The following is a 12,853-nucleotide window of genomic DNA, read 5'->3' on the forward strand; positions in this document are numbered from 1 at the left end:
AAAAGTCTACTTTCTCTTTCATAGGATGAGATGTAATTCAATTAATTTTTTCCAGTGTACAAAAATTATGGGGAAATCTGCGTGTCCCTTGTGACATTAAGGCTATGGAGTGCTCTGTATTAACTAATGGGAAAATGGCTAAAAGAAAACACCACAGCAACTCTTTCCATGGTCACATTATTATAGTGCGTACAAGCTAACCCTTACTTTAATTTATTATATGTTATATGTGTTACTTAAAAGCACCTGAAATGGAATTCCTGCTCTTTGTTAACTGGATATTCAGACTCTGTTGCTTCTGATGAAATTCCTTAACCTTGTTAACAGCTGACTTTCTTCCCCACCTCAAATATCAGTTTTCCTGAAGAACTAGGGCAGCAAGGTTTTAGCAACTAGAATGTTTTTATTTCCATTTTGTCTTCTGCTTTCCCTTAAGAAATTCCACAGGGGAACAGAGACATCTCAATTCTCTACCTTATCTGAATCAAAATGCATTTATATATGTATGGATAGTTTGGACAAAATAGGAACTGAGACAACAGACGCAATTACAATCTTTGTTTCTTTTGTTCATCTATTGTGGGTTTGACTCATTAATTACACTTTTTTTTTTTTTTTTCAATTAAAGGGCCAAGGACAGCCTGCTCATCTAGGTAATGATCAAGTCCCATAACGACAAATATGAAATGTCTTGCTGACCACTAAAAGCTGCAATTTTTCCTCATTTTTGAACATAGAATGATCTATTTGAAAAGAGCAAATTGAAATGCAAATAACAAGTGTCTTATGAAAATATCAGTGGCTATAGGATACATCACTATGAAACATAAGTAGCCTTGGGATTTCAAATTAGAAACATATAATATCAATCAGAATGGGATAGTTTGATATAGGTCTTCCTGCATACCCGGTCATAACTAAGGAAGTCTCATATCCCAGGTATTCCATCCTATTTTTTACATAAGCAAGAGTATAAATAACAAGGAGAGAGAAGGGTCTCTCTCTCTTCTCCTCTGTTGGACTTGAAAATATCAGGATTCTGCGGCTGGCTCTCGCTTATCTGGGAGTGAGGTCTACCGTGGCCTATTGTTTTCTCGGTTCAAGGTGAGGGGTCTGGTGAAGTGGCTTTCATTTTTTCGAAGAAAAGATGTTGTTCTTTTGTTTGCTAGTTCTGTATTAGCTGTGTATATCTGCGCATATTGGGTTTTATTTTCTGTGTTAGTTTTGGGGAGTTGGGACTCTTTGTTTATATGTATATAGTCTCTTTGTAACTGTATATGGATGTAAATATATATATACTGCTTTGGTTTTGTCATTTTGGTGCTTTGGGTAGTTTTTTTCCCTCTACCTCACTTACCCTGTTGCTCATGGCAGGGTGGGGGGTAAGACTGCAACTGTAGGCTTGGGCATTTGGCTGGGAGCCAGGTCCAAACCATTACACAGACAATCGCTACACTGAATACACCTGGAAGGTGGCATAATTGTCTGCACAGAATATTTTTATGTAGTATATTTAATCTAGTCTTGAGCTCTGGGTTTGACCTGGTGAGCACGATGACACTTTCTTTTGCCTCTGTGGGAGACATGAGTCTTACAATGCCTCTCACATGTATTCATGTCTGCAAAGTCCCCCTCCTTTAGCACGAGTTTCAAGCTTGGGTATTAGTCAGGTACTGACCTTCAGCACTTTCAGGAACCCTGGTTAGGGATCCTGTAGCTGAATCTTAGGGGCTCCCAATAGAGTGCAGGAAGAGCTGAGGGTTAAACAGTATAAATGGCATATAAATATAACCATAGCAAATAACATTGGCTAGCTGAATGTAGGTTGGAGAGAAATAAAGCCTATAATATGCACTGTATAATTAATTAGTATTCCAGACGGAGTCTGCAAACAGATTTTGTAAAATGGGAGCACTGCATAATTAATAGGTACATGTATCATACTGAAGAGTTGATTCATTGCTAGAAATAGAGGCATTACATCAATCTCTTGTACACCCTAGGATATGCTAATCAGAATTTTCCAAGTTTAACTGAGGAAAGAAGGAAGCTACAGTCTGCACAAATATATTGCTGTGTTACTACTTGTGGAGATGAAGGGAAAGGCAGGGCAAGCTCTTATATTTTCTCATACAAAATACACATGCAGTGTGGGATGTCTGATTAGGTAGGAGTGTATACGCACACATTAAATAATAATAATGGCCAGTCTTCGCGAACGAAGAACTAGGGAAGGTCTTTCCACCTTCCAGCCTGCGCATTGGATTTTTTAGGTGAGACACAGTGTGTGCGGAACTGAGCCCACCCTTTAATCCTGAGGTTCATCTGCTGGGGCCAAGCACGCTTGGACGGTGGCAGCGAGGTCCTCAGGACGTAGATGAATTGCCTTACAGGGCTAACGAGCTCCATCTGCCCGGGGAGGGGCCCCGACCAGGAATCGAACCCGGGTCTCTGCAGTGACAGTGCAGTCTCTTTTCCCCTAGACCACCGGGGGCTCCCAAATGTGCACACATAGGCACACAGGTAAACACATAGGCAGGGTTTCTGTGGACTTGGAGAGCAAAGCACAAAGCTCTTGGCTTCCCTATCAAAGCCTGCTGGCTCCATAGTGTGATGCTACTGCATGATGCATGGTCACTGTCCCATTTAGAGTGGGGCTGCTTTCATGCCTGTGCCTATGCAAGCAAGCACACAAAATAATAGTTTTTTTTTTTGATGGGTTATTTGACAGGGTTTGACTGACCTACTATTCATCTCCTTATTCTTTTATTGTAGGATGGAAGCACTTATTGATTAATGGGTTACATACAGCAGAACAAACAATAAATTACCATTTATCATTTCATGATAATATAATTGCTACAGCATTAAAAAGTAACAGGATACTTATTGTACTAAGAAAAAAACCCCCAAACTCAACACTCAGTTTTGACCTCACATGATGGACTTCTTAATCATAATTATCACTACACTTATTAATTGACTTTATGCTAGCATTTACAAGCTCTAGAAACATATGCCCTGCCATACTTATGTTACGACCTAAGTTGAAGGGAAAGCACTGTCTGATTTTCAGTTTAGACTGTTGAAAAGCACTTGGAGTATGTATATCTAACACAAAATATACCAGAATTAAGACACAACATCTTTTTGGAAGTAGTTGTAAGAAAAATAAAAATCATAATATGGTTCATTTTCCTATGGGTGAGGGTATAAACTTCTACTGCTATGTTCATGTTCATTCATGACTTCTGCACTTGATTATTGACAATTATCTTGCTGGGGCAATCAGTGTCAAGAGTCCTGTTCACTTCACTGGGACAAAGCAGTTTTGAGCACTGCTTTTTCCTGACAGCATACATTCAAAGCTGTAAAGAGTGTTTCTTTAACTTTACTAAACCACAGTAATAACCTTTTTAGTTTGAATATGTGTGCTAATTGTGCTGATTCTGTTACTGATTTTCAATTCTGATTGCTGGGCACTGGATAAGTATTAATGAACTAACTACAATACATCTTTACAGTTAAAAACAAATAATTCCCTTAGCAATTTTGAATAATGACTGAGGACAATTCTTTTGTGAATTCTATTCTGCAACATTATTGGGTGAATGATTTGTTGCAGTCTGATGTCAGTAGGTGGAATCGAGTCAAGTGGTATAATAGGTAAAATAAGATCTCAGTTAAAATAAGATTATTTAATATTTTTATTAATTAATATATATTTTTATGTAGAAAGTGTAAATTTAATTGAAATTAAATTTAATTGGAGACTTCTTTCTATCTCAGTGTTTTTCCTCAGTTCTTTCAACCTGAAGAGGACACAGTGGTTTATAGCAGTTTTTTACAATAGCTCTTACAAAGTGAGAAGCGATTCATCTTGGGGGAGGTGGTTGTCTGAATGCTCTTACCTTCTTCTTTTTTATAAGAACCCAAAAAGTCACCAGAAATTTCTGATGACAAGGACAAGACAACTTGAAGAATAGAGACAGTGTGTACTTAAAGTTAAGAGCAGATTCAGGGTATTATTAAAGCTAACTTCATAGATCAAACTCACAAAAACATGATATTAATGATAAATCACAGATTTACCACAGAAACAATGAAGGCCATAGCAAAGAACTGTAGAAGTTAGAGGTAAAACGGTATATTAGGCTTTCTAAAGTCAGGATTTATGCCAGTTCAGGATTGATTCTCGCAGTGCACTTTGTTGTGTACTGTGCACCCTAGTTTTAAGTTTCTAGTAATAGGAAGGATATCAGTTCTTACTAGCAAGCAATTTCTAGCAAGCAACTTAGAGTCATTAAATGCTCAGCAAGTCTCTAGGGATAATAGGATTCATCTCTACATAATGAAGAGTGCTACTGAGCTTGCTCGAAATACCTAAATCCTGTCTTGAATAGATGTAAGTTGTTCAGATATGATTGTTGCATGTAAGCACTGATGGCATGCTAGGCACTGAATTCTAATTCTTAGATTTAATGAGCTCAATAGTTCTTGAAATGCAATGTTAATTGTAAGCCTTGTGACAGAACCTTGAATTGATTTTGTGATTAGAAGGTTTATATTTTGCTTTATCTGTAGCAAGTGGATAGCTAATATTTTGGAACAGATTCTGATATTTGGGCAGAGGTTGCTGAAGGATGTATTTACCTGCATATCACTTGCAGCCAACACAGTGCAAGGAGTAACTGATGTCACTCATATATCACTCACTGATATCTAAATAAACACCAGATATTACAAGCTTTCCCAGGTTCCTTGTCCTTGACTTCTTTATAATATCTTCTAGTCACAGAGATGAGACATTATTATGGACTAACAGTATCCAACTAAAAACTTATTTTCTTATTGAAGGCATCTATTCTCATGCTTAAACTGCTTTATGACAAATGTCTTTCTCCCTTTATCTTTCTCACACACTACTGTCGACTATGGCAAGTTGATAACTTCAGAAATGTGGGGTTCAGTGAACATGTGAAAGGGTGCTGTGCAGTAGATAACTCTAGTGATATGGGGAGCCATGAGTCCGTTTCTGTTGTGCATGAGTACAGCTACATGACATTCACTGCAAGGCAGGCACTTCACTCCTGTCGCACTTTTGGACAGATCAAAATAAGTGCAAATTCTTCCCAAATGAGGTGAAATAGTTAAACAGAAAAAAATGTCTGAGAACTGTAAAAATACATAGTTTCTGTTTGACGTTGATTAAACTGAATGTTTTAACTTTTCTTTTGACTTATGATAAAATGAAATGCAGCTGAACTTAATTAAGAAAACAATTACTCTCTATACACATTATTAATTACTTCAGTTCAACCTGTATTTCTGATAGATTGAATAAAACAAAATGAATTTTAATAAAATTTTGAAAAATTTCAAATATTTGCAAGTGCAGGGATTTCTCTTACTTGTCAGTTCCAATTGTAATTTAAACAATACTTTAAAAACTTTTGGTAAAACAAAAGCCATAGCACTTTTTTGGAAGCACCAGGCAAATTGATCAGTAAACAGTGAGACAGAAAAGATACAGTTTGTTCATTTTAAGAGAATTTAATGAGTGATAATGACTTGTCTTCAACAGTATTAACTTTCTGAATGCAAATTACTGTTTTGAGTAATCGATTTTTGCTCCACTGAGCTTAATATTAAATGTCTGGCTTAAATAGGCCAATAATTTAAACTAAGTTTTTCAGCAAAGAGCAAATTGTTTTTACTTTTCTCCATCCTCCTGCATTCTCACTTCAGTAGGTTAGTGTGAGAGACTGAAATGGTTAATGACTTAAATATTGTTAAAATCACCAAAAGACTTTTGTCCACTGTAAAAAACTGTGCAAAGAAGCAAATGCTCACCGCAGCCCACTCCTTCTATATGCCTACTAGTTTGGACTGTGGTGGGAACTTGAGGTAAGATAAAGGTTGTACTATTGTCCAGTTATCCCAGAAGAATGTATTCACAGCTATAAGAGACTTGAATGCTAATGGCTCAAACAATCAAGGTGCAGGCTGACAATGTGCAAAGTAACCTCCCAGGTGCTGAGGGCATGCACACCCATCACCTAAAGCTACAAAATGAGTGTTGAACAAGATAAGGAAAGAGTCAAATTCTGTGAGGTATGTAGTGTTTCTTTGACCTTACATAAATGACTCAGCTGTGCTAACTCCCCTGTGGGGAACTACCAGAACAATTCACACATAGCCTGAAGATATTCTGCTGATGGGCAATAAATGACTCAACTGCTGACATAACAGGCAGCTGTAATGTCTTACAAGGTGTCAAAGACTCCTGAAATGTTCAGTATGATCCAGTATTACATCATCCAGTGTAAAACGCCCTGCGTCAGGGGAGGAGCCCGGGGCATGTCTACCTAGCCTAAGCATAACCTCTATGGACTCTGTGTTTTGTGTGCTTTTTCCTCCACCCCCAATGGATCAAGGCAGCAGACAAGACCTCAATCATCACTTTAACAAGTCTGCAACCATCAGTTTGACAAGACTGGGACTCATCACTGAGAAGATGACAAGAGGACCAAGACACCATGGGAATCCATGGAGTGGTGATAGTTTTTCTACTTAATCTATCTCTCTGTCACTCTCTTTCTCTCCTCACCTCTATCTTTTCCCTATTTCTATCTCTCTCTACCTCACATTTACTGTTAAACAAAAAAAATCCATACTATTGACTTTGGCATATGGTCTCTTTTTCACCTTAATTTGGGCAGAGGCATCTCTAATTTTAAGAACAGGATCATAACATTTAGATCTTATCAGGACCAGAGAGAGACAGTCACCTGAAATGCAGTGAAGTTAGTTTTTGCTCTTGTCCTGGAGGGTACACAACTGTGGGAAGGCCTTCCGTTGTAGCTGAAGCAAGCAAGGATAAAATGCAAACCTTGTATCTTTCATTTCTTATCAAAAATCATCCAAACAGTTTTCAAGCAGTGCCTGTCAATAGAGCTTGATGGCACTCATTCCATCAAAGCCAAATCTGTAATTCAGAAGCATAAACAGAGAATGTGGGTTTGTCTCTTAAGGTGCTGTCTTATTTCTACCGGATGTCAATTAGTATCATGTAAAACATGATAATTAAAATTAAAACCTCTGACACTTCTATTTCCCTTTGAAAAATAATTCTAGTGTTAAAACACTCACTTTTGTTGATGTTTTAAATTCAAAATGAATGTGTGTACTAATGGACATAGACAGGGCTCCCTCATAGAGAACCTGATGAAGTATGGGCTGGATGAGCAGACACCAGGCTGGTTGAAATCTGCTGGGTGGGGAGGTGATCAGAGGTGCAACATCTAGCTGTAGTGATAAGCAATTCCTGGTGAGCATCTGCATTGATGAACTGGATGAGGGGATATAGTGTACTCGCACCATGTGTGCTGATGGCACACTGACGTACCAGTGCTGTGCTGCTGTCCATGGGGACCTTGTCAGGCTAGAGAAATGGGCTCACAGGAACCTCATAAAGTTCAGCAAGCGGAAGTGCAACATCCTGCACCTGGGGTAGCACAACCCCAGGCACTAGTAGGTGGGGGCTGACCAGCTGAAAAACAGGTTGACCTCCAGAGGTCCCTTCCAACCTCAGCCATTCTCTGATTTTATGTTTCTGAAATGGCATTTCTTGAAACTCATGATTTAGAAAAAAAATAGATGATCCTGAGAAAAATCATGATAGGTCTTTTTATTCTTCATTTTAAGAAATGTTAATCAATGTCCAGTTTTGCAAATTTGTCCTGAACATTTCTAAAGTTCTGATTCCCAAAATATAACAAACCTCAATAATATTGTTCATCACTTCTTGAATTATTTATTGGTGGGAGAAAATTGTGTCTTTTGCTAGTTAATTGTCTACATGTTCCTTACCCTCAATACAGACCTCAAACTAATTCCAAAGACAGCAACACTCAATAGCTGTTGTATTCTTCTAGAGTGACAAGCTGTGGGAGCAGCTCACATATGCACAACTGGAGAAATAGGTAGAAAAATGTTATATCAGACTCATTTATATTTATTGCTGGTTTTGGTCCCGAGTGCATGTGGAACATTGGTTCCCAATATCTTCTTGCCACAAGCAGGGAAAAACTGCTGTATACCTATAAGCAAGTGTGGGTAAACAGATAAATGTAATTAAGACAATGCCAAGAATAATACTTTTCAATACTTGAAATGAATCCCAAAACATGAATTCATACACCTTTTCTTTCTACACTGTTTTACCATTGATTTAGTGGATACATCCATTTAGTAGGATAAATTAGGCCAAAAATGCATAGAAGGAAAAAGATTCAGATGAAAAGAGATGGAAGGAAAAAGAAGACACATAGAGATGAACAGAAAAGTGCGTAGTGACTGCATACAAGCTCCAAGGGAATGAAGAAAGTGAGTTCTTTGGTACAGGCAGATGTCAGAACAGATGATCTATTAGTGTAGGAATTTGGACTAGTCAGAATTTGGTGAACTGCAGTCTAAAGGAACTGTAATTTTAAAATGAGCTTTGGTTGAAGTCTTCTGCAATGCAGTCTGGAGCTAATGTGAAAGAACATTTGAGTTATGAAAACCCTACACTGGAGATGAAGCTTTCTGGGCACTTGGAGGTTATGAAAATCAGTGCTGGTCACTGCTGCTGGTTGTCAATCTACTGTGGATTTAACTGAAGTGTTGTAGGTAATCCAGTTTAACTCAAATATGACTTGAAGAAAGGTGTGTGGAGCTAAATACTCCTGAAGTTTGATAACTGTATAGCCTTGAATCTCTCAGTTTCTTTTTTGTGCCTTTTCTTTGACACTAAAATGGGGAGGGGATGAAATGAAACCTGTGAAATATTACTAATACAGGGGTCCTTGGACAAACGAATTATTCCATGTCCTCATATTTGTATTGCCAGTGAGCACATCTATTCCTTACCCACACATCTGCAATAAACATATAAGATTCATGTAAATGCATTTCTGGAGGAGACCCTACAGAAGCTGATTTCTTTTAAGACTACATTAATTTGTTAAATTCTCTGGAATATGAAGCCTATAGACTACTGAACTGTAGGCATTGCTTTTATTCACTGTCTCAAATGCCAAGTTACAAGAAGGAAAATATTTCCCCTTGCTTTTCATGTTCCCATTCTGCCAAACAAAAGCAAATATTCTCTTCTGAGAAGATTTAATTAGTAGAATGCAGAAGTGAATATGATTTATAAACACAGGAACACTAAAAATAGAGGAAAAACATAGTTGAGAAAAGTAAAATCTTCACAAATACAATCTTCATGTCTTGATGGTATTTCTAGGTCTCTTCTTCAGAAGACAGAATACTCCCTAAAATTTACTGTGTAATGATTACATTGACATTTACTGCATATTTGTACTGAATGATATAGAAAATGATGATGTACTCTTCATCTTGAGGCTGGATTCTTCAGTATGTCTATCATGCTCTTTGTTAGCTCATTGTTGTTTCATACTGTGCTTCGGAGACAACCTGGTTTTGGTGAGATGGTTTTTTTGTTGTTGTTGTTACATCATGTGTACTAGTGGCATCAAGAATAAACCTATATTGTATTCTACCTCTGCCTCATAATTCATTTCATTTTGATTGAATCTGACAATCTAGTGTCAGCTTCACCTTCGCCTTTCTATCTCTTTTTTTTTTTTTTTTAATTTCTTGCTGTAGACTGGTACAGTGGAGCTAATTACCTCTTGCCCTGGTTAAGGCACTTCCATTTTGTTACAGTTCTCTTTCTCTAAATCATTTTATGGATATTCTGATATCATATTCCTTAGCCTGAACATCTCTTAGAGGTACGTGTCTGTGTTTCAATATTTAGACTCCTTCTCCTTTTTCTCAGTTATTTGTTTTAATTTGATGTGTTTTAATTTTACACATGAGCACTTAAGCTTGTAGGAAAAATAAGTTGTTGTCTCTGATGGCATTTTGAATTAATTCAAGGGTTCTACGTGGCCCTGTTAGCTAGCTGTCTTCATGAATTTGGAAAGCTTACTGTTTTGGGAAGGATTTTGCTTCATGGGTTCTCATCATTCTCTCTGGTATAGAATATATTTGACTGTATAAGTTCTATAATTTTACTCATTATTTTGCTAAAATTGCATGGAAAGTGAAATGATTCTGTGGCAAACACTCTTCCTTTTGTGTGTGATACATCGGAGTGCATGGTGAAGATAAGAAGAAAACAACGGTTCTGTGTGAGGATGATTTAATGATGGATATCAAGAAGGCATTGCACAAAATCGAAGAACAAGGCCTCTTTGCTAAGAATTATCATAAAACAAAGTGCTACAGTTAACATAGAAAAGAAGGATTTAAATGAGTACAAACTGTTTTTGACTAAACAGCACAATGCCAGTGCCATTCATGAGAAGTGTCATTCTGGGATATGCTAATGCAAGTTTTGTATTGAGGGCATGACAACTAATCATTTTGCTAAACTGGCAGGCAATAGTAAGATTTCAGCTGGAGTTTCATGGCTAATACTGGGTATTTCATGCTAAAACAGATGCTGAGAGTGGGTTAAAAGAGTAATAAAAATAATCAGAAATTTAAAGTATAAAATTTAGGATGAAAGGCTTTGAGTTGTTTTATTCTAGAAGAAGAATTGTGGAGGTTAAAAGCAATTGCAAAAAGGGATTAGAGTGATCTGTTATTCCACATGTCCATTGTTTTCAAGAATTTAATTGTCATACTTTGGTCTAAGGGAGAGTTGAAATTAGGGGACAATTTCTAGTTATAAGGATTCTTCAGGAACAAGCTACCATGGCATGGGATGGGGTTTCCACTAATGAAAATTACTGTGAACAAATTAGACTGATATCTCTTAGGAATTGTGTATATATATTTCATTTTTTCTTGGTGTGGAAACTTAGAGCTAATGATCTGAGATCTGATGCCTAAGAAATGTAAACTGCTACTGATATAATATTTTACCTCCATATTTCTATACGTAGCTAAAATTTCAAGAATATAAAGTTATAAGGCAGATCATCTTGCTTTACTGTGGTGTATATAGGGTACGTGTTGAAGACCAAATTAGTTATATTTGGCTTCCAGACACTGTGGAGAAAGAAAGAGCTACACAACGGGATTCATTTGATCTGCCCTAGAGCTTTTACAATGGACTGTTTTCTGATGTGCCTCCTTCTCCTGGCTCTGAAGAGACTTCTGCCTGATTAGGTTTATATTTGGATGTTTAACTTTTATAAGCCAAATGAGGTGAGAGGACTCTCAGCCCAGCATTTTAGATTCTGTGGTTCCTTGTGTGCAGCTTTCTTTCATACACAAGTAGGTGGCTGTGTCAGGGACCTGAGTCGTGTCTGAGGCCCTGGTCCATAGTTGTGCTTGTTGATGTGGCATGTGAAAATATTGTATAGTTTCACTGTTGGGAACTGAATCTTAGAAGGAAGAACAATAGATTAGGATGGGAACTGAACCTTGGAAAGAGAAACAATAGATTAGGTTAACTGGTGGGAACTTGACTTTTGAAAGAGAAAACAACAGAGCTGTTGGTGGCACCAAGTTGGTATCATAAGCCATTGTGGTCTCAGTTTGTGTGCCGACCATGCGTAAGCCGATGTCACAACTGGAAAACGCCACTCTTGTTAGAGGGATATAAGAGGTTGTTCTGGGTTGGATGGGTGAGGAGGACGAGATGCACACTGCTTTGATCCAGGGTATGCCCTGAAGGTGCATGGCCTGTCTGCCCCTCCTGCCAAGTATCAAGCTCCATCTCCTTCTGCCCAGCACCTTTCAGAAATCCAGGAATCAATATCTATTGGTTGCTATCACAAGTAATAGAATGCAGTTGCTTTGTTTACACCCTTTGTGTCTCAGTGTTTATGATTTTGGAAATCCTCATGAACCTAGAACAGTGGTTTAGCAAAGTGGTTTAGGGCAAATCTTTCAGATGGGTATAGATAGTTTTCCAGCTAGTTCCATCCCAGTAAGGCAATAACAAGAATCTTTCTGTATAGTTGGTAATTATGGAAAAGGTTCTTCACCCAAAGAGTGGTTGAGCACTGGAACAGACTTCCGAGAGAAGTGGTCACAGCACCAAGCCTGACAGAGTTCAAGAAGTATTTGGACAATACTCTCAGGCACATGGTGTGACTCTTGGAGATGGTCCTGTGCAGGACTAAGAGCTGGACTTGATGATCCATGTGGGTCCTTTCAAACTCAGCATGTTCTGTGATTCAGTGACTGGAGGAAGTGGCCTTAAGCTGAGACAGATTCAGACGAACATATTAGAAAAAAGTTTTTCACTATTAGGGTAGTCAGGCATTTGACTCCCTGCCCAGGGAGTTGGAGGAGTCACCATACCTGGAGATATTTAGGAGGTGTCTGGATCTGGTGCTGGGGGATCTGGTGCTGGGTTTAGTGGTTTAGGGGTTACACTGATAATGCTGAGCTGATGGCTGGACTTGATGATCTTAAAGGTCTCTTCCAACCATAATGATTTTATGATTCTGAGAACTGCATTGTATCACCTGCAGGTCGAGTGTGTCATCCTTCTTCACTTCTCAGCACTGGGGAGGTCACATTTGGAGTCCTCACTCCCATCCCGGTCTCTTCAGTACAGAAGGATATGGACATACTGGAGTGAGTTGAGCAAAGAGCCCTGAAAATGATGAAGGGTTTGAGGCATGTTAACTGTGTGGTGAGACTGAGAGAGCTGACACTGTTCAGCTTGGAGAAGAAGAGGCTCAGGGGCATCTTATTCATGTGTAGAGATACCAGATGGAGGGCAGTGAGGAAGTCAGAGTCATAAAAGAGGCAATAGGCATGAACTAAAACACAGGATTCTGTCTGAACACTAGGAAACACTGTCAGAGCAACTGAG

This window comes from Empidonax traillii, unplaced genomic scaffold (genome assembly GCF_003031625.1).
Source record: "Empidonax traillii isolate 1590-97213 ecotype Southwest subspecies unplaced genomic scaffold, ASM303162v1 scaffold463:size644112, whole genome shotgun sequence".
Taxonomy (NCBI): Eukaryota; Metazoa; Chordata; class Aves; order Passeriformes; family Tyrannidae; genus Empidonax; species Empidonax traillii.